Here is a 27,965-nt window from a genome sequence, read left to right as displayed (position 1 = left end):
GGTGCAGAGGATCCGATTTCCACTGGCAGTTTGCATGCTGGGGAGGACAAAGCCCTTCCCTGTAACATTCTACCATCCTACAGGAGAAGCAGGGACAAGCCCACAGACAGGCATGCTACAAAATTCCCCACAGCGAAGGTGGAGGAAATTCAGTTATGCATCGCACAGGTGAACCCAAGGACAACCTGGTGGGTCAAAAGGAACACAGCACTGCACATCAAATGTCCACAGACAACAGAGGCTGAACAGTTCTCCACTTCAGTGGATCAGGAAGCTGAGTGAAGACACCGTCGTCTTCTGGGGTCTAAGCCTTTCAAACAAGGTCAGGGTCGCATCAAGGTTCAACCTGATTGGAGCTAATGGTGGTTTGTGGCTTCCTTGCTGTGCTGGTGCGAGACCACCCTTATCCCACCTCTGGGGAGTTTGTGAATAAGGCTAACGAGTTAAGCAAGCTCACTCACCACACCACAGAAGGGACACTCACCTTTTGTTGTGTTTTGTTTTGACTTGGCACAGATTCATCTAGCCCAGGCTGGCCTCAGTCTCCCTATATAGCTTAGGATGGCCTTGAACTTCTGCTCCTCCTGCTTTTAACTTGCCCATGCTAGGCAAGTTCTATAGACCAGCAGAGATCCAGTCTGAAACATTATCATTCCGATGAATGAATCTTGTGAGAGGCAGCCAGAGACAGGAGAGACCATCGGAGGGAACTCTGTGTGGTACAAATGCAAACAAGCAGGCAGAGGGCAAGCACACAACAGGGACAGGAATAGCTCTCCGCAGGTACTTAGGATCCACCAGATAAAAGAACTGACTGGGCTTAGATCGATGCTTCAGCTCTTGGTGCTGTTTCAGAGGACCAGGGTTCGATTCCCAGCAACTACATGACAGCTCACAACCATCTGTAGTTCTCACTGCAGGGAACCTGATGCCCTCCTTTGGCCTCCATCAACAACAGGCACACACATGGTGCACATACATGCAGGCAAAAAAAATACTCATAGGCATAAAAAATAATTTAAAATATTTTAGAAAAACACTACATCTGAAACCGGGGAACAGGGCGGACGGGCTGAAGTCCGTCTGTCCTAGCAATGGCTGTGTAAGTCTGGACGAGAGCTCTCTGTTGTGACTCTTCAATGACCACGCTGATGTCCTGCATTCTGTCTATATGTTTAGGGATCACCTTCCTTGGTCCCTTGCATGGCAGTGACCACAGATGCTGGGAGCCTCCGAAAACTCAGCTTGTTCCTGCTGGGCATCCTTCATTCCTGTTTATCTTGCTCAGAAAGAGAACCAGGCCAGTTCAGGCCCAGACCACTGCCCGGAAATCCTCTTTGCCCTCCTTGTGAAACTTCAACAGCGGTCTTGGATTCTTCTCTGAGGTGAGGCTGCTCCTCCCAGGTGGGGCGAGTGGACTAGGGATGGCCCCACTTCTCTTAACTACAGGCGCCATAGCTGTAAGACTCGCTTCTTTCATTGGGTCAGGGCTCCTCCACTCCAGGACCCTGCAGCATCTTCCTGCTGGGGTGTCTGTGCGTCTCTGGCAACTGAAAACACCAGTTGACTGCTGGAAGCTGGGAGTCACACAAAACTGCATGCTGTGTGTAAGAGTGCTCAATCCAACACTCCCAAAACAGGCTCGAGGAGAGACGCCAACCAGTCTGCAACGAGGAAGGAGGCCAGGAGGGTTCACCAGGGAACCGTCGTAGGAAGCGGCTGACTTGAGCCTCTGTGAAAGGACCCAGGGTCTGGTGAGGGGCCCAGAGGGGCATTTGTGTTTGCCCCTCGCACCTCAGATACTAGCTGAACCAACGCACAGGTGTTGTGGTCCTTGTGGTTCTTCACAAAGGGAGGCACATCAAAGCACCTGCTAAGTCAGCATACAGAGCGAGCTCAGGTCTTGGGAGTTAAACATTTGTGTGTGCATTGAAGATGGGTGTGTACAAACAGAAGAATCAGAGGAGGAACTGCTACGGGTTAGCTGGGACACTACATGTCTGTAACCACAGTGTATGGCAGCCCAGGGAGTGAAACTACTTCAAGTCTCCACCACAATACTCAGGCCTTCATTTTTGTTTTTGTTTTTGTTATTTTTAAGTGCTCCACAAACCTCCAGGTTCTTCCTAGAGCACATACCACGTAAGTGACGTGGGTGTGGGGGGCTGTGTCTAACACATAAGACCTCAAAGGTACACTTCAGTAAGCTCAGAGAGCCGTGTGTTGGCATGAGGAAGAAAACAGAGAATGTGACATCGGGACTCTGGAGGAAGCCTGAGGGGGTGGGGGGTGGGGTGAACATGAAGTGAGGGTGCAGCCAGGACAACAGTGTGGTCCCGGGAGAACAGTGCTTGGGAAAGAAGGTGGGCCTGGGCTTGACAAGTCTGGCTGTGTTTTGGTTATGGTGCCTCTGAGGACCACAAGGACAGAACAGCAGTCAGCACTCCTTTGTGTGGTGTTCTATTCTGTGACTCTCTCATCTAGCCAGGCCAGCACCCAGTGTATACCAAGAAAGTCACAGGAAGGGCTTCAGGGTGTCCACCCACTCACCGGCAACCGTAAAATCTCAGAGGCCCAAGAGAGGTGGCTAGCCACCCTGACTAGTCCTCATCCAGCGAAGATAGCATCGTCAATGTGGAAGCTATAGGCTATCTGCCGCCTGTTCCCCGAGAAGCTTCAGACGGAGAAGTCTCAACAGACCACAGACGTTCCAGGATCGGAACCCAGTACCACAGCTCCCTACAGAGTCTCCCTCAAGTCACAGGTCTGCTCACCCTCAATTCTTCAGCTATGTCACCACCTCAGAAGGTTACGGTGGTTAGGGAACACTTGAGAGGTATCCAAAACTGCACAATCCAAAGTCAGTGCCTGCAGCTGTCCCCCATCCCAGACCTGGCTGGGCTACAGGTTGTAATCTTTCATCATCACTAGGTCGGTTCTGGGCAGGCAAGCAAGCTCTGAGAAATGATGGGCTGGGGGGGATCCAGCATGTTTGAGCTGGGCCCTGGAAGGAAACCTTCTTCCCCAAACTGGAAACTTAAGTACAAGGTCCTCTCCTCTCTCCCTCCTCCCCCCCCCCACACACAGAGACACATGGGGGCTGGGGGGACACACATAAATGCCTACTCCCAAGACCCGGGATCACTCTGTACACTGACTAAGCCCATCTAATTGAACAGGTGCCTTGATGGGTCTCAGTACCTGGGCAAAGTTTAGCCAGTCAACTTTGCAGGAAGAGCTAATCCCATCCCACTTTCCATCCTCCCTCCCCTAAGTCATTGGCAGATCAGCCAGGACCTTGACAAGGTTCCCAGTACACCTGCCAATTCACTCCAAGGCCAGGTGCCCTGGGCTCTGAATTTCTGAGCAGTTTATTAATGGCCCATTGTCTTCAGCTCCCTCCTCCCTCTCTCAGGTTCACTCTGCAGAGATAATCCCTGCGCTGCTTAGAGGCTCCACCACAGCGAGCTGGGACATTTAGCTCACCTCTAAATGTCCAGGTCAGGACTGAACAAAGAGGCTGCTGATGGGAAGAAGAGGGAGGCCCAGCTGGCTGAGCACCGCTCTGCAGAGAACGGAGATGCTGGACCTCCCCGCTTGCTGCCTCCCTCTGGTCCTTTCATCCGCTCATCGCACATCCTCTCGCTGTCTTGACTGTGTAATTTCCCCATGCATTTCTGTTAGGTGATGCTGACAGTTCTGAGAACCAGCCAGGTGCTTTAAAAGCTGCTTTGCTGCTGGGAGTTGTCTTGGGATAGTCCCGTGGGGCTATGTAGCACTGGCAGGATCATCACGCGGGAACACCTGCTGTCATCACACCAGACTGTGAGCAGGGTTGAGCACTGCTTGGTGGACTGTGGGCACCTGGCCAGCGTCTTTCAGGCAGGCCCCTGTCCCCTCTCTGGCTCCTATCCCTTTCCCCTCACAGATGCTTCGGTGCCACTGCCAGAGAGGCCCAAGACCCAGCTCCCACGTGCATTACGCAACAGGAAGCACCAATCCAGAGGCTGGAAGTCCCGGCTTAACTGCAGGCAGTAAATAATGTGTGAGGCCTTTCGTTCCCACACACCTGCCCTGACATCTGGATGCTCTTTAAGTTCTACTCAGTAGTAAAAGAGTGGTCGGTAAGCTCACTGAAACCTCAGTGAGAGTGGCAGGAAAAAATGTCTTAAGGTGATATTGGTGCTTATCATGGGCCAACTACAAGGGAGGCTCGAATACCATCTGCCTTCCCCGGAATCTTTATGCCAACCTAGTCAAGTGAGTAATACTGGATAATACTGGATATAAATATAATAACAGTAACAACAACAGCAACAATAATAATAACGCGCACGTTGCTTAGAAGCTCCATCATAGCAGTGAAGTCAAAGCAGCAGGAACGTGAAACAGCAAGTCCCACCACATCCCCAATCAAGAGCAGAGAGGAATAAATATATGCGTGCTTAGTATTCACCTAGCTTTCTCCACTCTTTTACAATCTAGGGCCCAAACCAGGCTGTCTTCTCATATCAATTAAGGCAACCATGACATCACCCACAGACATGTCCACAAGCAACCCAGATCCAAAGGAGCCTTTCTTCCAGACCTATCAAGACTCTCTTCCCTGGTGATTCTAGACAGTGTACCATTGACAAAACTAGCCATGACTTGATCTGTACCCAGCCTGAGATAGTCATTCCTAGCGACAGATGTGCTCACCTGACAGTGGTGCTTTAAGTCTGCAGGTATCCTCTGCAGGGGTAAACTGGTACACTAACCATTAGAAGACACAGCCAACCACTAACCATATCAGGCCCTGGACTCTGATTTAGGCCCCTTTGCTGTGAGAAGGTGGCTCAGGGTTCCGAGGTCAGACTGTGCTGAAGACGACGACGACGACGACGACGGGAAAGCGAGAAGGTAGAACAGGCACACACTCAGGCACAGGAGCTAGGAAGACTCAAGTAGCAGGGTCTCTCAGCTCTCGTGGCTCCAGGACAAACTATCTGTGCTGACTCTTGAAGCTTGGGCAAATTGCTTAGTGTCTCGGTTACTGATGCCTTGCTGGTCAGACTCTAGATTTAGAGTCCCCAGGCAATCAATGAAAGCCTGGAGACAATGCGTTCCAAGTGTGGGAGGGAAAGGACACCATGCTCAGGGGCTCACGTCCCCGTGCTGTGCACTTCAGTGGGGGCTGAAAGGCTCTGGGCCTTGCAGAAGGATGAGAGCAGGAGAGAGGCAGAGTCCGGAGACCCGCAAGCCGCCTGGCAGCTGCCACTGAGGGTTTAAAGAAAGAAAGCAATTCCATTTTGTGATAACAATCCAACCCTCAATAACACCTGCCTTCCAAAGAGCTCTGTGTGCACACACTCACCCTCGAAAATACTCCATCCCCTCACACACCACTGTCTCTGCAGGCTCACAGCTCACACCACCTTCTCTTGCCAGTTCCTGAACCCCCTGAAAAAGGCAGCTGTTTGTAAGACTGGCCACAGCTGGCTCCGAAGGGCAGGACCATGGCTCATGCCAGGCACACTCCACAGCACTTCTCATTGGGGTGCTTTCTTTTGAGCCCCGTTACAAATCGCCATCCCCATTACAAATCGGCCTATGTCATGAAACGGCAGGGCTCGTGGTAGTGAAACATAACCTCAGGGAGATGCAGGCCAGCTTAGGTTCCTCCCTCTCTTCAGTACTAGCCAGGGAACAATCTGAGGAAGGACAGGCCTCACGCTTTTCGCATGTTCTGAAACTTGCCACTAGCCTGGGCTCCGAGCAACAGCCCAGTGACACCATAAAACACAGCAAGAAATAGAATCCCCACCCCCACCCCCAACTCACCAAATCTCTGTGGGGTTGCACCAATCCATCCCTAAGACAGAAGCTAAAAATCCCTCACAGTTCCCTGTGTTTCCACAAGGGTCCCACACAACTAGGGATGGGACCTTGAATATTCTTCATCCTATAGCTGTGTCCCCCAGGCTGGTGAGAAGCTGCTGAAATCTGAAGCCCCAGTTGATCTGGGGAAGCACTCGGGGATGCAGTTCCTGTCTGCAGTGTGGTCCCTAGACCCCAGGCTGAGAGAGGAGGGCAGGGTAACTAGAAGGCATGATGATAAGCCTGGCTGTCCAACCAAAGGCAGGAAGCATCCATCTTCCCCAGAAATGTGGTGTGGCTTAGGTCAAAATTCTGCCTCTGTGATGGCAGTTCTGTGGCTATTCTAAGCTTGAAGAGGAAGGGTAAGTTGAAACTGTTACTACCCAGAATGCACAGAGCATTCTAAATTGTCTATAGTGAGTTTAGATCACTCAAACAAAGGCAGCATTCCCACAGGGCTCACATCATGGAGAGCCTTATGCACCCCGATCTCGGGTCTGAACCTGACCTGTTTTACGTGCCATCTGCTGCCACACCATGCGCGTTAGCCCTAAACAATAGTTCGGGCCTGAAATTCCAGCATTTGGGAGGTTGATGCAGAAGACTCAGGAGTTCAAGGACACCCCCAGCTACTTGGTGAGTTAAGCTCTATGAAGTCCTAATCTGCAAGTGGCTCCGGGCAGCAACGGTGGGAAGAAGCTTGTTCCCCTCCCACCTCCCATGAAAAGCTGTGTCAATACAGAGGCTTCGGGGAAGGCAGGGTAGAGGTGAGATGCTGCAAAGCCTCTGCATGCTATCCAAGAAGTCTGGGCTCACTCTGTGACACTACAAGATCCTTGGTCACCTGCAGGCCAGGAGGAGGCACCATCAGATCCATAGTCTGGCTCTTGGAAAAGGGTCAGGACTGTGATGGCGTGTCTTGGGTGAAGGGTATCGAGTGTCTCTGCTGGGTGAATCCAGGAAGCAAAAGTAGAAAGAACTGGAGGCGGGGGCTCAAAGACAAACAACTAACTCGCTGGCCACTGTGACTCACAAAAGATTGTAGCAGGTCTTCAAGGCCCCAGGAGACCATCAGCATTCATGTTAACACATGATCTCCAAGCTTCCATGAAGACAGAGTTTGTACACTGAGGTAGAAAGACCAGTCATACTCCAAAGTCAGTCACAGATCAAGATTAAACACACAGAAGGAAATCCCCCATAGAACACCACAGACACTAACGAACTAGAAATCAGAGACAAGAAAACACCTGCCGGGCGGTGGTGGCGCACGCCTTTAATCCCAGCACTCAGGAGGCAGAGGCAGGCGGATTTCTGAGTTCGAGGCCAGCCTGGTCTACAGAGTGAGTTCCAGGACAGTCAGGGCTACACAGAAAAACCCTGTCTCGAAAAACCAAAGGGGGAAAAAAAAAAAAGACAGCTAGGTCTACCTTTCAAAAGAACAAGGTATGAACTGTAGGCACCAGCCACACAGCAAGCCTTCTGTCAATACTGGGGCTGCCTGATAAAGATGCCCATCGCACAACACCAACTGTCTATGCCAAGGTCTCCGTCATAGAGAAAACATGACCGCTTTGCAAGTGCCCAAGAATAATCAAACACTGCCACCCCCAAATACCCACTCTGAACAGAGTTCAAAAAATATTCTAAACATTCCATCAGCCATGACTACTGTGTTAGAAGAAGAAAGGTCATTCTGGAACATTCTGTCGGGCATGATTATTATCACTCAGTTCATTTGAGAACGAGGTAGACCACAGTCCAAAGAGCCCCCACTCTTCACTCCTTCCACCAAGGACTAGTGAAGGGAACCAGGTGTCTCCGGTCACCCACACGGAAGGGGTGGGTTTCTACATGGGTGGCAGGAGGCACTCTGGTCCACCAAGTAGTGAGCTTCTTACTGGTGGATGATCAGAAGAACAGCATATGGAGATGTGTGACACAGACCACTAAGAGCAAAGATGCCTCTCCAACACCTACCAGGCAGGGCCATGAGCAGATCTCAGCCAGGCAGCAGGCTCCGATGGAGCCAAGGAGGCCATGGGAAAAAGTAGCCAGTGCCACATCATACCCGAGTACTTTGCATCAGGGCTCTGGACAAGGCAGCTACAGGGCAGTATCTATGTGAATACTGAAGGGCAAGGATGGTAAGAGCCTATGGAAAAAGGGAAAGAGACGGGAGAGGCTGTGGCGTGAGGGCAGACGCTAGACACAGCACCATGAGAACGAGGCTGATCCCACTGCCTTAAGCTTCAGGTACAGAGGTGTATAGGAAGCAGGGTGTAGGGTAGTAACTGCTGCCTACAGACTGCTCCAGAGGCCAAGGCAGCCTGGAGATAGCCAGGAGGTGAATGATGGCAAAGCCAAGCATCCAGATGAGGCTCCAACTCCTCCACATGCTCTCCTGCAGGGACTCACCTAGTCAAGCCTCACCTCCTGCCTTTGGACTACACCATGCCTCAGATCGCCCACCAGGACATCTTCTGGCTGCTCTCACATGTCACTTGACACCCCAGGTTCCTGCCTCCCACTGTGCTCCTTGGACTGGTTGCAGCAATGGCCTGTTCACCCTGGAATCTGGAGGGCCTGTGGCCAGACTGAGAGAGCAGCCTGAGGAAAGCAGTCTGGTCCTCACTGCGGGCTTCCAGGCTTCCCAGCTCTAACGGTGTGATTTACTTTCTCTGTTACACGAATGAAGTAAGAGTCCCCGCTTTCCCGACTGGGACAGGAAAATACATTTCCGGGCAAAATGCTGAAGACTCTGGACAGGCTGTCAGAAACGTCAGAGGCCATGTCTGTCACTACATTTATCACAGAGACAGGTCGGGCACGAACATTCAAGACTCAAGAGGAGAGAATATACAAGCTTGGCCTCTCAAGTCAGTGAGACCATGGTTTCCAATAGCTCCTCGCTCATGCATAACGCTAGCTTAACAAAGCAAGGAATCTTATTCTTTGCTAGACGGGCGATGCGCACACTGGTTGGTATGGCAAGAACTTGCCAGCCATGGAAATGACTTAATTTCTGAAGTTTCTGCAGAACCTTGAAATTTGAAGGAAGACAGGAGACTCCAAACAGTAGCCACAGCTTAGGGAACCTCGGGAGCCAGGTAGGAAAAGTGGGAAGGATCGGGAAGCTAAGCTCACGATGCAGGTGCCTGCATTAGCCATGTTTGCCTGGTGTTCCCCGTATCAATGCCCTGGGTCCCCGCATCGTCATCTGGCTTCGGTTCTTTCTCAACAAACCAGGGTCAGGACCATTTAACCCTGCGAATGTCCCCAGAGACTAAATAAATCAAAGATCCTGCTATAGTGACTGTCTGGCAAGACTTTGCAAATAGCATCTACCGCTTCTCTGACCCTCTCTGCTCCCATTTCCAAGGCACACTTTGCTTTGTATCCTTAAGTAAGGGGAGGAGTGACTCAATGGTCTCCATGTCAAAGCTCACACCTAACTGATTCCTGCATGTTCCTTTCCCAGGGCCACTTCGCCAGCTCTGTGGAATGACCACCAGCAGCACCAACTGAGGGCAAACGAATGATCTCAAAGCGCCCAACTTTTTCCCATAATGCCCGGTTTCTTATCATCTGCTAAGCAGTCAATTGGCACTTAGCTCTGAGGGCATCAATCACCTGTTACCAGCCTCCTGGTGGAGCCAAATGGCTACCATTCTCCTCTCTTCCAGCTCACAGGAATCATTCCTTCTCTCCACTGTAAGAATCGAACTCATGCTTAGCAAGCAGTCAATTTCCGGATGGTTTTTAAAAAGGCATTTATGGCATCATTCTTAGGTTTTGTGGCAGCATCCTCAGAACTCCACCTGGGGGTGCTGAGGACCTCCACTTTCTTCTAGGAGCAGGCTGTCTCCAAGTTTCCCAAAGAACACTCGAGACTATCTAGGTGTATGTGTGTCAAAGGGACATCATTCTGGCAGTCGGTGAACTACATGTTAACAGTAAACTTGGGTGTAGAAAAGACGGTCTTCAGAGGGGACTAGCCACCTTCCTGATTGACTTCAGAGAAGCCAGTCCACAGGCAGACTCTGCAGTTATTCCCATCAGCAGAGGCAACTGGGCGATAAAATATAGAACTGTAGGGAAAGGCTCTTCAACAGAGAGTAATTTTATACAAATCTCACAACAGGACTGGAGGGAAAGTGTCCCACTTGTGTGGCATTCATGTGAGGTTGCAGGCAGGGAGCCCAACTCCTCTGCACACCAAGACTGTGAGGAAGGGACTCAAGGGCTCAGTCCTTTGCCAGGTCACCTCCCAAGCTATGTCACCCCCTGGACTGTTCACCCCCTGGGCAGCTTGTCCTCTGGTCTTTCCAATCATGCTCACACATCTAATCAAATTTCTCCAGTGTCCTCAAATAAAGTTCAAAGCTGACAGGAGCCCAGAAGGGCCATGTCCGACCAGGCACCTGCCTCTGGCATCCTCCCCAGGTGCTCTGGAAACTCTCTTACCATTGCATCCCTTTTGGTTCTTTGGATTCTGCAAGCCTGGAACCTGACTGACGACCAACAAGCTGGCAAACCCCTACCTTACCTACCCTGGCCTACACATCCCTACATGTCCTAAGGCTTCTCTGGGAATCCTCTCGTGTCCCGGCTTCAACCTGTAAGCCCTACCCTCCTCCCCTGTGTACTTTAACATTCTCTCATGGGATGAGTACACACCCCTGCAGAGCTGTCTCTGGGGTTTCCATACCTCCTTTACCTACCTAGTCAGGCAGCGAGTGGGTTAACATTAAACCCAGCGCTTGACCTCAAACCCAATAAAGGGAGCACCTGGCACTCAGAACCAAATCACAAATCTAATGAGCCCTGAGTGGTTCAGACCGCCAGCCAAGCCAGTCTGTGACCCTCCTTAGGGTTTTACAAGGCCCCCAAAATGCTGCTTCATGTTACCAATGGGTAGATGAGTCACACGCACAGCCAATGCCAAAACCACTCTCAGGAGACAGGCCAAAAAAATATTCCACCCATAAATTGGTTTTTCTCTCTTGCCAGACTGAAGAAGTCCTGTGACACTGAACTGCAGTCTGGAGAGAGAATTGAGTGACCTGGCGTTGTCAGCAGCCGGGACCAGGATTTCTCTCAATGAACACAGAGGTTCCCAAAGTCAAGTCGGCACCTTTCCCTGTGCTAAATCACAGGGAGAATGCAGTCTTTCTGATAGAGAGCCCATAAGTCTCTTCTAGAGTCTATGGCATGACCTGGAGAGCTCAAGACCTTGCCTCTCGAACCTGAAGACATGGAAGTCACCACCTGTCCCCTTCCTAGGTGCAGCCCCTCACCCTACCCCAGGGTCCCAAGAGAAGCACAACTTCTAAGAGTAGTGCGCCTTGGGGACTCAGCCCCTAGGAGGGGTGGGCAAGGGAGGTTGCTTTTAGAGCAAACAGAACCTGCCCCCAGCAACATCGCCTGGTGAGGGGCTTTACTGTGCAGGATGAGAGTCGTCAATAGTCAGTCACGGTGAGAAGGGCTTTATAGATTTTGACTCACTCTAAGGGAATCTTATACTGAAAGATGCTTATGTTTATGAGATAAGTCCCTGAATGTAGCTTATGATCAGAGCAATTATGAACTGTGTGGTTACACGGTTAAGTACGCCTTTACTACCAGCCCCCTCACTCTGGAGAAAGAGGCAAGAGAATCTCCCGTGAGTTCAAGACCGTTGTGGACTATTCAGTGAATTTTAGGATAGCCAAGTACATACTGAGACCCCCGTCTCAATAAATATCAAATGTACATGATGAATCTCAACACGAACATAGCGTCAAAAGCAGTAATGCAGATCCTATTTATCAACCTGAAAACATCAACTTCAGACAAGCAGCTTAAAAAAAAAAAAAAAAGTATTTGTTCAAAAAGGATCCTTGTAGCCAGAAGCCAGAAGCACCATGCCGTACCCTCAAATCTCGACACTCACATTAAAAAAAAAAAAAAAAAAAAGTGAATGGCTCCATCATCTGTGTGGGAACTACTGCTGTGAACTTCCGCCCCTTTAACACTCTCGTTTATTCTAAAAGGAACATTTAGTTATTGAGTAATAATGCAAATTCAATGCAGAAACAGATTTTGGTTGTGGGGAGGGGGGGAGACGGTGATAATTTTTAGAAAAGAGAAAAGCATTGGTTTTGTCGACAACTCCTCCATCTATAAAGTACAGTGGTAGCAACATGCTTCCCCAAACCCCAGCCAAGTAAGGCACAGGATCCTCTAGCAAGCTGCTTCCTCCCTTCCTCCGGTCTCTCTCGGCTTCAGGCAGAGCAGACCAACCTCTGTCTGGGTCCTGGAGCACAAACTGCAGTATCCCATCTCTCTTCTTCCTCTTCCTTATCCCCCTCCTCTCCCTCTCCGGGGCTCCTCCTCTTCCTCCTCCTCCCAGGACCTTGAACAAAGGGCAAGGTAAACACACTTGCTCTTTAAAGGTCAGCTGGAAGGTCCAAAGAACCAAAACCCAGTACTCTGTTCTGAGGAGGAGACATCCTGACCAGGTCACACCTTCCTCAGGTCGCTGCCCTGACCACAAAACCATGCTCCATTTACTCAATATTTAAGAACAAACTCCAGTTTCTTGCACACAAGAGGCCCTAAGTCAGAATGAATCCCAAATCCACCTCGGACGGGGTATGGACACTCCTCGTCATCTCCTTTGAAAATCCCAACAGCAAGAGGTCAGCCCCAAGATCAACACTTACAGACCCAACTTCAAAAGGAAAGAACGGGGAAGCCCAGGTTCTTCTGCACTGTGACTCGAAACTGGCCCAGCAAAAGGCCACTGTAGAGGCCTCTAGGGAAAAGGAACTTCTCAAATTCTAGCTCACCAAAGTCTTCTTTCAGCTATTGTTTGCCACAATGGCCTGGTACAAATGCAGCAGGCTAGGAGAACCCTGATAGGCGTTCAGTTACTTAATTCCCAGCCAGGATCTTCCTGGATGACTTTGGTTATGCAAACTAGCCCATTTCAGATTTGACTGACCACAAAGAAACAGCTACTTACAGACATGTTGCAATGCAAGATAGAGGGAAAAGTCCAGTAAAGTCAGAAAGAATCTGAAACCACAGAAAGACTCATGTTAAAAAGCACAGTTGTTTCCAGTGGGTGTCATGTGTATGTGTGCTCTTGTGTGTGTGTGTGTGTGTGTGTCCAAACAGTGACAAGTCCTTTGTCTCTCTCCTAATTCTGATTAAAAAAAAATAATAATAATAAGCCAACCTCGATATGCTGGTGTGCACAGGAACAACGATGGATCCTGAGGTCTTATCTCCACTATGGTCTTGGAGAGGTACCAAATTCAAATGCCATTTCCTGGACCCAACCCTTAAAAGGCGAGCTATTCAAAGGTTTCCCAGTACCTGCCAGGAATAGAACTGCTCTTTGAAAGGCTTTAGGAACAGATTTTTGAAATGAAACACAAGTTTTGTGATAGAATGTCTGGAGAAGAATGAGGCTAAGAACAAACTGTAGCAGCCAGGACCATATGGCTGGTGCTCCACTCACCCTCTCAGTGCCACTGGGCTGCACAGAACACAGGCTGCTGTGGGCCAGCACAATGCATTAATAGTTCATAGGTGATACATAGGTACCCGTGAATTGTTTTCTGGTAGATCATCACATAGTACCCCGATTTTCCATACATGCAAACTTCTGACAATGCTGTCTGTCAGAGTCATAATCCTTGGTGAATTTCAAACACTTAAATGCATTTGAATTTTTTAGCATATTCCACAGACAACTTTGTATCCTAAAGCTATTGAACATTCAAGCCCCTTTACAAAAAGCAATAACGGAACACTGGTAAACAAAGGCAGGGTATATCTGCCTGAATTAAAAATTCAATTGTATACAACTCTGTGATGGCTACCTTACAGCATTTGTAAGTAAGCTGATTATTATTCATAAAATAGTACTGAAGCCAGGAATTACTCTGGTCATATATTCTAAGTTTTAGAGTGCCAAGATACCTTAAAAGAGAAAGTCAGGCTTGTCAGACAGAGTCACCACTGTGTTTCACTCGGTTAGTGCACCCCATTGTGCATAGAAGATGCACAGATTTTACGATGTAAAGAGCAGGGGAGGAGGTCAGTTAGTAAAGGAACTAAGTTCAATCCCCAGAATCTAATAAAAGTAAAAGCAGAGTGTGACAGCACACACTCATAATCACAGTACTGGGGACTCAAAGACAGACAGACAGACAGGCTGACCAACCGACCGACCCCTGGAGCTTACTGCTGAGTTCCAGGTCAGAGAGAATGTCTCGTAAAGTAAAGGAATGATAGCCAAGGCTGTCCTCTGGCTTCCACATACACATGCACACATATGCATGATCACCTGTACAGGGATGTGCACCCACACATAGGTATGTTTACCCACACACACACACACACACACACACACATGCACAGGTAGACTAACTCCCTCCACCTCTTGCACCTTCACACACACAGAGGTAAAGGCACAAGGACACTGGATAGACAGATAAATGGTACGGGTCAGCTCTTAAACTTGGGAGACCAGGGGAGCTCTGTTTGGGGAGGCCTGATCGACCCTGGGGATGAAGGTACATCATGAGCCATGTCTTTAGAACAAAAGCCCGCCACCAGCCCTCACAAAGGCTGTGCAAGAGCTGCAGATGTTAACACCTGGACAGGTACTTGCAGGCTGTTCTTAACCTGCTAGACCTGAAGATTGTCTCTCCCTCCTTCCCTGGACCTTCAGTCCTACTGCCCATGTGATGTCAGCCCCTGAATATCTGGGAGCATCTCGGCCCTACCCTGGCTCCTGCCATCCTGTCTATCTGCTTACCCTCAAGTGATGGCTCTGCTTCTGTGACTACTCGCAATCCTTCTCCTCTGTCTTAATAGCATGGCTCCTTCAGGCCCAACCCACAAGCCTCCAGGCCTTCATCCTAAGGCTCTCAGTTCTCTTTACTATAACACAGCACCCGATGCCACCTGCTTCTGCATCGGCACACCCTTCGCCTTCCTGCCCACCTTCATGGGTGACCCAAGGTGGCAGCTTCACAGTGAGTCTCTGGTGCCCTCAAAGCAGGGAAGAACCCAGTCCCGTCCCCTTTCTCCTGTGTTTCTTCTCTTCTCCTGCCTGTGACCTGGTGTCTCCTCCAAAACTACACTTACTACACTGAGGGGATCCAATGCCTCTTCCCAACCAGACTTGCTAACCATAGCTGGCTGGGGCTGAAGATGTCTTGCTAAACATGGCTAACAGCTGAAGGGCATTTCTCTCCGGTGTACCTAATACTGTTAAAGAGCATCCCTAGGCTTTAAAATTACTTTACTGCTCATCATGGTGGGGTAAATCTAAGCATCCATTATATGTGTGCTAAGCCCAATGATTTCAAAAAGACTCTTGATAGAGCCCTGGACCTTTTCCCTCCTTTACCTGGATGGTCCCCAGGAAGGCTGCTGGGCCTCCTTACCTCTGCTTTAGCATGCAAGATCACCTCATCACACACACCTGAGAACCAAATCCCTTCTACCCAGTCTTCTTCCAAACCAGAAGAAGCAACCAAGATCCAGCAAGGAAGGACCTACCATTACCCTGTGATGAAAAGGCCACACAAGACTCCAGAAGGCAGCTGAGGAAACTGGCCTCTGCCTGCTCTTCCCCAAAACACAGCACTTCCTTGAATAATCTTCTGCACCAGAGGAAACATCACTCACACACACACACACACACACACCGTACAATTCAGGATTTTGGCCATGCCTCACCCCAAGCTGCCTAATTCTCTTCTCACACAAATTCATATAGATAAAGATATAGATATACACACACATACACACACACACACACACACACACACACACACATCAGTGGTACTGAAGCCTGGGTTCATGTGAGCATCACCTGGGAACTTTTGAAAGTTATAGAACAGCTGGGGGGACAGTTCAGTAGGTAAAGTGCTTGCCTTGGAAAACAGGAGGACCTGAATTCAATTCCCCACCGCACACTTCAAGAAGCTGGCATGCATGCCTTTAATCCCAGCACTTGGGAGGCAGAGGCAGGCAGGCAGGCAGATTTCTGAGTTCAAGGCCAGCCTGGTCTACAGAGTGAATGCCAGGACAGCCAGGGCTACACAGAGAAACCCTGTCTCGAAAAAAAAAAAAAAAAAAAAAAAAAAAAAAAAAAAAAAAAAAGCTGGCATGGTAGTGCATGCATGCAACCCCAGGACTAGGGGCTCACTGGCCAACCAGCCCAGCATAACTTAGTGAATCGGAGGCCAGAGGGAGACATGGTTTTCAAAAGCAAGGTAGAGGAGAACTGGAGAGATGGCTCAGTGGTTTAAAGCACTTGTCTCTCTTGCAGAAGACCTGGGTTCAGTCCCCAGCCCCCACAAGGTGGTGTCACCTGTAACACCAGTCTCATAGGATCAGATACCCTCTTGTGACTTCCTCGGGAGCCAGGCACTCTTGTGGTGCACAATCATACAGGCAAGCAAAATTAAAAACTGGGCAGCTCCTTAGCATGACAGTAAGATTGATCTGACCTCCACCGGTACAACACACACACACACACACACACACACACACACAGAGAGAGAGAGAGAGAGAGAGAGAGAGAGACCTACCGATATAGACCTAGAGGCCCAAGTAGGAATAGAAAGCACATTTTTAAGATCCCTAGTGATTTTAAAGCAGTCTGAGTTTTGACGCTCCCTTGCTGGCCAAATTAGGTTGCACAGTGTCCCCTGAAAACCTCTGCAACATCTGCATGCAGGAAGACCCTGCCTAAGCTAGGCAATTATATCTATCACCTCACTGAAGGGTTTGGTGGAGGGGCTCAGCACATGCAAGATGATCTGAAACTTTTTTTTTTTGCTGGCCTCCACATATGGTTAAAGGTGTAGGAATTTTGCCAGCCCACACTAGGAGCTTAAAATCAGCCCAGGTGGGAGTGTTTACATCACAGCAATTGGCAGAGGCTGCCACTCAGGCTCTTTGTGTTTCTCCCCTGGAGCAGGTTCTCAGCACACACCTGGCACCTAGCCTCCTACACCAGAGGCTGGGTAAACAGGCCCTCAGATTTCAGTCAGGTTCTGGGATCTTCATGGTAGCCAGGAAAAGACTGAAAAGAATTTGGATCTATAAAATTCTCTGAAAGAAAGGATTGTGGGTGTGTTGTTGATGTTCAATAGACTCAGAAGAGTTGGGCTAACAGGCGTCCATCCACAAAGTTCTCCTGGAACAGGCCTCCACTGAGTAGATAGGAACAATCCTGTTAGTGTGTCACTTATTTGGCTGTAAAGAGGAAGGTGGAATCCTTATCTTACGTTTACTTAACAGCCTTCCTATAATCTTAACTCTTGTGATGTCATCAGGCCAGAACACCTCACTTAGTGGTACAGGGGCAGGCTTCTGAGTCAATTCTGCCAGCCTTCTTGCGGATGCAGAACCTCAGATCTTCCAGATACATCAAGCTCTGCCCTGCAGACAGGTAGGGTGAAGACACCCGCTGCAGGAGGTGCATACTGGCTGTCTTCCACGAGGCCGAGAAGGCTTCGTCACCTTCAGAGTGTGAGCTAGTTTATAATAACCTAAGAAAGACGGCTTTCAGCTATTTTCATGCCTGTTTCTTAACACTCCCCAAATGCATGACTGGGAGTATTTGCTTCTTTCATTTCAGCACTCTATGAGGAGGGATGGGGGTGGGGAGGCTCTGGAATGCATTGGTCCAGGTTCAAATCCTGCCTTGAGCATGCATCAACCTATCGAGGTGAAAGAACAAGCAGAAGTCGGCCAGCTTTCCTGTCAACAAGAGTATCTGTGCAGACTCCCTGAAGTGCATACAGAAAGTGTCACTGGAGTGATGCTGTGTGAAAAGGCTTGTCCTGGGGAGACAATATACATACATGTCTATTCACCCCAGAAGGGGAGCCCATGATCGACCAAAGTACGAATGCCACCACTGAAAATCCAAGCTGGTGAACCAATGAGTTTTATCAGGCTTAATTACTGAAGCTAAAATGACTCAAGACAACCGTCACTAAAGCATGGGTGACAGCTCACAAGAGCTGGGAACCCGGAGCACACTGCATAGCCTGCAGGCAGCTCAACAGGTTGGAGTGTCCTTTCTAGGCAACTCAATTTGTCTCTACCTCTTCCAGGCAGCTGGTCTGATCTCAAGAGTCCTCTTTCCAGCTTAGCTAGCCCGAGAGTGACTCTCACCTTTTATTGCTTACTCTGGAAAGGGACCTAGTGAGTCTGGTCAGTTTCAGGGACTTCCTGAAGCTATTTTAAGTTGCTCACCTAACTGTTTAAGGAGCTTTTCCCCAGGACGCTATGGAGAAAACCATTACACAGCAGATGTCTAGTTGTAGTACCCATCCATCAGATGGACAGCAGTGTTCCATAGCTTGCTGACAACTGAAGGTGCGGCGAGAACTGAAGATGCACTTCCATATAGAATGGTCACATCTTCCTCCTTAAAACTCAGCCTTAGCACCTTCATTTGTGAAGCACTGTGCAATCTCTGCCCTCTGGAGACTCACATCTCCCAGGAGCTGGCATCCATGCCTGCGGTGTGGAGTTATGCAATGCAGATGCCCTGGGGCCTACTGAGTTGTTGGCCAAGGCCTCTTGGAGGACACTGAATGTAGATGCACTGTTCCCTGGTTGTCCTGGGTTTTGGTCAATACTTTTCTAGTCACTTCTCCAAAGAGGGGCAGCCGTAGGGCTTGCGTTGTGCAGTTTCTCTACAACCAGGACCTAGACAAAGCCACTAGAAGCTGTGCTGGAAATGGGGCGGCAAATGCAGCAGCCAGTGCACTGGTGGTTGGTTAACAAAGCTATCTGCTAGTTATCCCCTTTCCTGGCTGTCAGATAGTAACCTTGGGACAAAGAAATCTTGGTGCTTTATCTCTAGGGTCCTGGGAAATGTCCCAGGGACCTGATTCTAAGTCTCGGGAGAAAGATGGAAACACAATCCCACACAGGTGTCAACCCTGAAAATAACAAAGCCATAGGAAGCCACAAAGCTGTCCACTTACTGAATATGATTCCAACTGGGAGTTAAGATGCTGTGCCCAGAGCCAGGATTGCAAGTTAGGAACACAGTGGTTCTGACCTCCTTCAGGTCATGGGCTCTCAGAGCGACACCAATGGGCCTTCTCCCCCAGGAGGTGCGAGCAAACACACACACACACACACACACACACACACACACACACACACACACGCCATTCAGTTTCAGAGAGCAAAAAGCTCTTAATTGGCTGGGAACAGCGGAATCAAACCCAAGAGGCCTCCCAGGAATCGAGGGTGTAAGCCCCATTCATCATTCATTCTCCCTTCTCATTATCAGATTAAAATCAACATTAGAATAGAAAGAAAGTCTATGCAAACAGCCAGGAGGGGAATAATTCCAGCCTGCTGCGGGATTAGCAAACAGCAAAGGAGAAAAACTAGGAAGACCCCTCCCACCCCCAGCCCTTTCTACCTCCAACCAAAAAATTAGCAACACAACTTCCGTTATCAACAACCATAGCCCCATCAACAAAGTATCCAGCCAGCTTTCTAGGCCCTTCCAAGGCCCTGTCTGAGCTCACATCTGCAACTAGACTAAGGCCACATCAAAGTGCTGGTGGGGTTAACAATTAAAAAACTGAAACTATCAAAGGGTCACCAGTAAGGTGAAGAAAATCTTCCAGCCCAGCTCCTGCCCGGAGACAGGGTGAGGACAAAAGACAGCCTGTGCCTCACCGCTCGGTCTGGGTCCCTATTAATTGTTCTGTAAGAACATTAAAGCCTGGTGCCAGGACCTGGGGACAACAGGAAAAAAAGGAAAGTCCACAGAGGCCTTGCTGGCATTTCTGCAGCCAGCCTCCGAGCCGGTCATTGTTCAGTCGGTAAACACGTGAGACATAAAACAAATCGCAGGGAAACCAGGTTGTTCACTTCATGTGTCCTCCCAGGACCAACTGTTCTCTCTTGGAGGGTGACCTGGGCAGGCACTTACAGGACATTCTACAGCTTTGCATGTACCAGGCACCAATGCCCCCTGACTTTGGGAAACCCCCCTCCCCCAAGTCCAAAAGATGCTGCAGGAAGGATCCTTGGGAAGACCAGTTACTTCCAAGCCTCTCACTTTGAAGGACTTAGCCTACACCAACAGGAGAATAGGAGTGTGCTCTGGGACCCCCTAGGGCCTGCCTAGATCTTGCTTCCTGGGCAGGGTAGCTTGTTTTGCCTAGCTACCTAGATGACTCTGTGTAACAGCTAAATGCTCCCCAGCACATTGAAATACAGCCGCTGTCCATCTAAGGATGCCAAAAACGCTCTGCAAACCACCCATTAATTTTTATGGTTGGCCTAGGAAGCAGATTGAGAATCATTACTGTCATTTTTACAAGGCTCGGCACCAAAGCCACGGACTGGGCTGAGGTATCGGGTGTCCCCTCACCCCCATTCTCTCCATCTGTACCCACCATATCATGGGAAACCCCAGTACATCAAAAGGGTACTCATAACTATCAGAAACAGCCTTTGTGGTAAAGCAGGTCAAAAATTCCAAACTTTGGGCACGAGACAATCAAGGGTTTCAAGCAAGGGTTTTCTTGAGGTTAGGCACGAAGGCGCCAGGTATAATTCAATGATTAAATCTACAAGGCTGCGACATCCCCCCCCCCCCCAACGAATGTGGGATCGGCGTAGATCTCTTGTGTTTATTTCCGCTCTGGACACTCATTGCTTTTATAATCAGAGCAAAAGTTATACGAACTTTATTTCTGCTGCTAAATCACAGAACACCAATCTGATGCACTAACAAGGAAAGAATAAACACGAATAAAGCCCAGCATGGTATTCCCTTTCAAATCTCATAGCTCCACGAGGCTCCACAACCTTCTGCGCACGCAGAGCGGCCAGCCAGCCCTCCGCCGCTCCTCCCGCGCGGCATCTGCAGGCGCCCCACACCCGGGAAGGGCCAGCGCCAGCCAGCCCCACCGTCCGCACCGCTAAGCCTCCCAAACCTGCATACTACAACGCCAGATCCCAGCTGGGAGCCTCCTGGTCCCCAAACCCTCTAACAAGACACACTGGGCGGCGCAGGGCGGCTTCCCGGTAAGCAGCACTTGCAGAACAACGCTCCTCTATCCTAACCGCTCCCACCCGCACACCCCAGCGCTGTCACCTCGGGGCTGCGCGGTCACTCGATCACCAAGACAGAAACTGGAGTTTTCAATTTCATCCTCCAGGAGGGCTTTCCGAAGAAGTTGAAATGTGCATTGTCACCAAGTTTAACCCGAAGCCGCGCTCTCTTCGCTCCTTCCCAGAACAGCGCGGGTGGCGCCGCGACCCCTCTCCGCCCTCCCCGCGCCCCAGGCCCTAGCGACCACGATCCGCAGCCCGGGTCGGGCCGTGACCACAGAGGGCAGGGCACCGGGAGCTCAAGGGGCTCGGAGCTGCTCCAGGCTAACCGCGCCCCTGAGCCCGGGATGCTGCCCGAAGCCACAGCGCGCGCGGGGATAGGGTGCGCCGTTCGACCCTGGGCTCTTACCTGGCTCGCATGGCGCCCCACGGGTCCTGCGGTTCTCTTGTCCTGTGGGGCTCACCCGGCCGGGGTCGCACGCGACTCCCGGAACCGCGGCCGCAGCGATCGAGGCAGCGGAGGTGGTGAGGTGCCCAGACGCCGCGACAGCCCAGAGCGCTCGGCCCCCGCCGGCGGGCGCAGAGGTGGTCTGGGCCGGGGCGGGGCGCGAGCGCGGGCGGGGCCCAGGCGCAAACAGCGGGCTCGAGGTGGGCGGAGCGCAAGCAGAGACCGCGGGAGGGGCGGGGCCAAAACTGGGGGCGGAGCGAGGGAGAGGCGGGTCAAGCTCTGGCTGGGCGTAGGGGCCCGGAGAGGAATCTCACTCTCAAGGCGGAATCTCAGTCGGAGAGGTGGGGCCTAGACGATACTGGGGCAAAAGTGGGCGGGGTGTGCTCAATTGAGCGTGGTCAATATGAGGTTGGAGCGAGTAGGGCCTGTGCCCGGAGCTGGGGGAGGGCAGTTCTTAGTAAAGGCGGGGTCTGGCTGAAGTGGGCGGGGTGTCCAGGAGGGGCGGGGCCGACTGAGCGGCTGATTTACTTAAAGAAGCGGCTTGCCTGACTGGCGCCTCCACTGCTCCGGCGCGATTCCCGCCAACACTTCTTGTCTCCTTCCTTAACAGCGCCAGTTAAGAGCGGGGTTGGGGCCTCGGGGATCTTTCCTCCTGGACCCAGAAATGAAAAAAGATGATGGAGACCTCCGGTCCCCCGGGAGTGTTTAAGCAGTAAAACGAAGAAAAAAAAACAAACAAAATTCAGCTTGGGGAACAACTACAAGGGGAGGAGAGCTGCCCGCTAGGCAGACTGCAACCGAATACATGTCAGCATAGTTACACTTCCTCTGCCCAGACTCACACACAGAAGTAGACGCTTGGTGCGAGCTCAGTGAATGAACACACTGCAAGGCAACGGAGCAAAAGCCCAAGCTTGGCTGCTCTCATGAGTCATCTCTCACGGGAGCAGACAGAGGCCTGTAGGGTTGATTGCCTCAGTGAGCCTTTGACCGCGGTGGTGTGAGGGCAGGGAATGAAGGCTGCCACTTGGAACCAGTCTTTAATGTTGCCACAGATCCAAATCCAGCAGCCCACTGAGTCCATCTTCATTCACTATCATCGCCGGCGACAGATACCATTTTTATTTTCTAAGTGACTTCAGACGTTAACACAGATTATCATATTCGGCAAGATCACATGGGAGGGGCTTCGGAGTGGGAACACTAGCCAGTTTTCTATCTCCCGTGTTCTTTATGCTCCACTTCCCCTCCACCCTTGCCCTCGGGCTGGGATCCTCCAGGCCCCCCCACCCCCTCTAGCTCTAGTCCTAGTGGATTCAGGTAGACATACGGGTCAACGTAGGGCTCAGAGGGTAGAATTTCATATTCTCTTAGAATATGGAAACGAGTACAATTACTTCTTAAGTGTAGCTGTGACCTTAAAAGAAGCAGTCTCCTGAAGGTGCAAGTGACTTACATGGTTGGAGGGGGTGGGGGTGGAGGAGACAAAAGCATCCAGACTGGAGGGCGTGTCAGGAGCCAGCCTGCTGTGCTGGGATCTCTAGGCCTCTGTGTGAGTCACTTGCCTATATGAGTATGAAAATTAAATACAGAGCATAAGCCTCAGCAGAAGGCCTAGCACAAAGTAGCCGTCACTATTAGCTATTTGTACTGCTGCAACTCCAAATGGCTCCTGTCTAAACCTGTCTAAACCAAGGGAGAATATGCATGCACGTGGGCTGGGGTTGTAGCTAGAGTTGGTAGAGTGCTTGCCAAACATGCACAAAGCCCTGGGTCCCATCCTCAGCACCAAGTAAACGGGGATGTGGTAACTCAAGCCCACACTCAAGAGGTGGAGGAAGAGAGATTCAAGGAAGGTGGAGGCAGGAGGATCAAAAGTTGAAGGTCATACTCCCCTATATAGTGAATTCAAGATCAGCCTGGGATGTGTGAGACCCTGTCTTGGAGAATGGAAAGATGGATTAGAGGTTAAGGACTGGTTGCTCTTCCAGAGGACCAAGCTTTGGTTCCTAGCTCTCTCGTGGCAACTTACAACCATCTCTAACTGGAGTTCCAGGGGATCCGATACCTTCTCTTGCCCTTCACGGCGCCAGGCATACCAGTAGCACACATATATCTAAGCAAACATTCATTTACACAAAATGAAAATGAATAAATCTTAAAAAGACAAAGACCTGTTGGGTTAGGTGTCATATACCTTAATCCTAGCACTTGCTAAAATGAGGCAGGAGGATTAGAATTCAAAGACAGCTTAGACTGAATCTGTCTCAAAAGAACTGCTTATAAAGCATTGAAAAAGACAAGCGAGTTGTAAATGATCAAAGGTATGAAAAGATGAGTTCCCCAAACACTGCAAATGGCCCCTCACATGAAAGGCTCCTCAGCTGCACTGAGCAAAAAGCTCAAAAAGGAACAAGAAAGAAAGCCCAACTGTGGCCTACGCAACACTTGGCGACTGGAAGTAAAGGTCAGAGACACAGCATACATCAAAGTATGGAGCTGGGCAGAAATCCAGACTGTAACGTGACGCTTTGCCTGGGGTAGCAGAGGGCATGGGCTCCTCTGTCCACCTGGACAGAGAATACTGTATAGTCTTCAAGCCAGCCTGCTTCCTCAGCGAGGAGTGGATGGAATCCAGGATCTTGAAGCAAAATAAGGTAGAGGAAGAAGATTCCATGAGTTGGATCTGACTTTGGAAGAACTAAACCCGGAGAACACTGTGTGTTTAGGTTAAGTCATCTGTGAGGCATTCTGAGTGTTCTGGAAGGAACGAGGTCTCTAGATATGCTTCCTGACGAACCGATGCTTTGTGGTTCCACCAGTTTTTATGACTTGCTCTTTTGTAAAGATCGCTAAGTCAGGAGAAAGGAAAAAATGAGCCACTCCAAGCAGTCGCCACATTCAAGTATTCAGCCAGCATTCCTGGTGCAAATGGGATGGCAATAACCCAGTCAATCATTTGGGATTTTCAGCACAAGAACGGTGCTCATTGGTCTGGTGGAATAAAGAATTCCAAGAGCTAGGCACAGTGTCACACATCTATAGTTCTATCCATTGGAAGATAGAGGCAGGAGGATCAAGGACAGCTTCTCTTACAGATTGGGTTCTAGGTCAGCCTGGGATCCATGAGGCCATGTCTCAAAACACACAGAAAAGAAAAAAAGTATTAGAGAAAAGTGTGGTACAAATGTAAACATTGATCCTAACCCTTTCTTGACATCTCATGGTAAAGGTGGATTATTTGTCTGTCTAGAGGCTTATTATAAGCTCAGACCTTGTACATGTATATATGAATGAATTTGGTATATATACTTGTAGATCTACACATAAACATGTACTGAAAGACAGTGTGGTGGGCTGGAAAATCTGATTGTCTGGGCTCAAATGCCAACTATACTCCTTGGTGGCTGGGTGACATGAAGCAAGACCACCCTGGTGTTTTCTCACCTTAGGATAGGTGCAATTGAGATGGCTCAGCAGGTAAAAGCACTTGTCATGCAAAGCCTGATAGCCCGTTCAATCCCAGGAAAACACATGGTAGAAGGAATTGCCCTCTGACCTCTGTACCCAGGCTGTGCCATCAGCACAACTCTCTCCCAATAAATAAATACACAAACAAATGTAAAAAAAATACAGATCAGTGTGACACTCGCAAAAACTAGCGAAGATAACGTGTAAATATTGTTTGATATAGTACTGGGCACACAGTGCATCACTTACAGATACAACCTATTATTTATATGTACATGTTCTGACAAATGATTCTTTGGTTCACATTAAATCCAAGCGAATGAGTCTGGTTCTTAAATAAACTCCAAATAGAAGTATCCTTTATAAAGTGATGTCCATGTTGCTTTTAGGAAGCAGGTTAGTGAGAGTGTCCAAGACAGTGTGCCTCAGCTAAGTCTGCATAGGTTCCTCGCAGGTTTGGGCACAGTGTGCCATGAAACTGCCTTTTCGGGGATGTCTCATATGTTGTTAAGCCTTGAGTCTGAAATGGATCCCACAGAGTCACGTTTGGAATCCTTGTTTCCCAGTCTAGTGGTGCTATTTTGGGAAAGCTGTAGAACCTTTAAGAACTGAGACCTCACAGGTAGAAGATTCAGGATGGGGTTTTCCCTATGAGAGCCTGGCCCCCTGGTTCTTGTCTTCTGCTGTGCCTCCTGTCTCTCATACATCCCTTCCACCAGGCTAAGGTGCCTCCCTCACTCTCTGAACTGAAAACTGGCTGAAACTGTGAGTCAACTTTAATCTCCTCCTCCCTCCCGCCCCACCCCCCACTTATTCTCCCTATTCGGAGGTATTTTGTTACACTGATACAAAAGTAACTGACTTCTGACATCGGTATCCAGGAAAGCAAGAATTGGAGACCAGAGTCGACATAGAACACCTATTAGGAAGCCCAGCAGTATTCCAAGCCCCACCCCTGCTCCAGGCTGAGTATTCAGCAAGGCAGCTAAAACACTACCAGAAACAGCAGCTCAGACAAGAGCAAGGCCAAGTGCCTCTTACCGTGTTGAACTCTGCAGACACTCTCTAGTAAACCACAATGCTCCTGGGAAACACTTCACAGAAGGGAATAACTACTTAGGAATCAAGAGCAGGCCCAGTAAAGCACCTCTCCAACTACCAAGGTGCGAGTTCAGCCGTGAGATAAAAAGGCTAGTATTTCTTTAGAGGGATGAAATCAATAAGGATCAAAACCATGGTATGGAGGGGGAAATAAGATAAATCGAGAGCTCCAAGGGAAGGAAGAGTCATTCTTTTGGGGGTATAACCTAATCCCTGGGAGGTATCACACACGTGCACACATGCATGAATGCGCGCGCGCGCACACACACACACACACACACACACACACACACATACACACAGAGAGATAGGCAATGCTCACTGGACTTAGTGAGTTAGTGAAAATGCAGAAGCAGAGGGCATGGAATTAGGAGGAAGATCTAGGGAGAGCTATCAGGTGAATGGAAGGCAGATATGATCATGTTTCATTGGATACATGCATGACTACATTGTATACATTCATGAATGTATACCTCAAAGAACAAATAAAAATGCATAGGTAACCTCGCCAAAGAAGGGCTAAAGGCATATAGTAGCTGCTACTTTTCCAATGGAATATAAGAGTCACAGAATAATATTTGGAGAGAGAGAGAGTAATATGTACAACAGCCCACAGTTGTTATCTGTCATGCAACAGAAATTGATTCACCTGAAGGAATGAAAAGGACTTCCGATGTGGGGTTGGAGAGACGGTGCAACGGTTAAGAGCATGCACTGCTCTCGCCGAGGACTCAGAAGAGAGATCATCTGCCCTCAAACCCCAGGACTTCAAGCACAGCCCCGCATCCATTCTGCAGACAGCATTACAAAGAAAGACTAAAGACAAAGCTGCTTTCTTCTTCTTCTTCTTCTTCTTCTTCTTCTTCTTCTTCTTCTTCTTCTTCTTCTTCTTCTTCTTTTTCTTCTTCTTCTTTGTTTTGTTTGCTTTTCGAGACAGGGTTTCTCTATGGCTATCCTGGAACTCTGGAGACCAGGTTGGCCTCAAACTCAGAAATCCGCCTACCTCTGATTAAAGGCATGCGCCACCACCGCCCGGCTCAAATTGCTGCTTTCTTCTTAAAAGCTCAGGCTTTCTACTGCCTAAAAGTCACATTTAAGAGATTGTCTAATCAACAGAATCTGCAGGAAATTTCCACTTCTTCATCTTTGTTTTAAACTGACAATGCGTCAACATGATTCTTAGACTAATATTTTGAATAGAAAGTTAGATTTAGAACAAACTAATGTTATAGTTTATCCTTTGTTAATTGTTAAAAGAGTTAGCTATGAGCCAAGTGTGCCAGTGTTCATATGTAATGCTAGTACTTGGGGGGGGGGGGTTGGGTTAAGGCAGGGAAACCTCAAGTCTGAGGCCAGCCTGGGCTACCCAGCAAACCCTTGCCTTGAAAATGGCCAGAAAGATGGCTCAGTGGTTAAGAACACTAACCAGAGTCCCTGAGTTCAATTCCCAGCAACTACATGGTGGCTCACCAACATCTGTAATGGGATCTGATGTCCTCTTCTGGTGTGTCAAAAGATAACAACAGTATACTCAAATATATAAAATAAATAGTATATATATATATATATATATATATATATATATATATATATATATATGTAAAGTCAACAACCAAATAAGCAAGTAAATACACTGGGAGACATAGCTCAGTTGGTAAAGTACTTACTTGGCATGTGCAAAACCCAGGTTTAATTCCCAGTATCAAATAAACTAGATACCTGTAATCTCTGGCAGGGATAAATAGATAAATAAATAAATAGCTGCCGACAGCAACAAAATTAATACATTAATGTTTTAAGCCGGGCATGGTGGCTCACACCTTTAATTCCAACACTTGGGAAGCAGAGACAGGCAGATCTCTGAGTTTGAGGCCTGCTTGGTCTACAGAGTGAGTTCCAGGACAGCCAAGGCTACACAGAGAAACACTGTTTTGAAAAATACACAAAATAAATTTTGATATTTAACAAA

The 27,965-nt window shown here is 49.2% G+C and overlaps 1 protein-coding gene across 1 annotated transcript in view; it reads right to left on the bottom strand.

Annotated features, from left to right (window-relative positions):
- The window catches only part of Sh3bp4 (SH3 domain binding protein 4), an 80,732-nt gene extending 59,146 nt beyond the window's left edge, over positions 1-21,586 (bottom strand). Inside the window, exon 1 of the mRNA XM_029538745.1 lies at positions 21,386-21,586. The gene's annotated coding sequence lies outside the window, so the exon portion shown is untranslated. The remainder of the gene's footprint in view (positions 1-21,385) is intronic.
- Positions 21,587-27,965: the final 6,379 nt, after the last annotated feature.

The sequence above is a fragment of the Mus pahari genome, chromosome 5 (assembly GCF_900095145.1).
Source record: "Mus pahari chromosome 5, PAHARI_EIJ_v1.1, whole genome shotgun sequence".
Taxonomy (NCBI): domain Eukaryota; kingdom Metazoa; phylum Chordata; class Mammalia; order Rodentia; family Muridae; genus Mus; species Mus pahari.
Note: the sequence above shows the minus strand (reverse complement) of the source record. Positions and strands in the feature narration are given on the sequence as shown.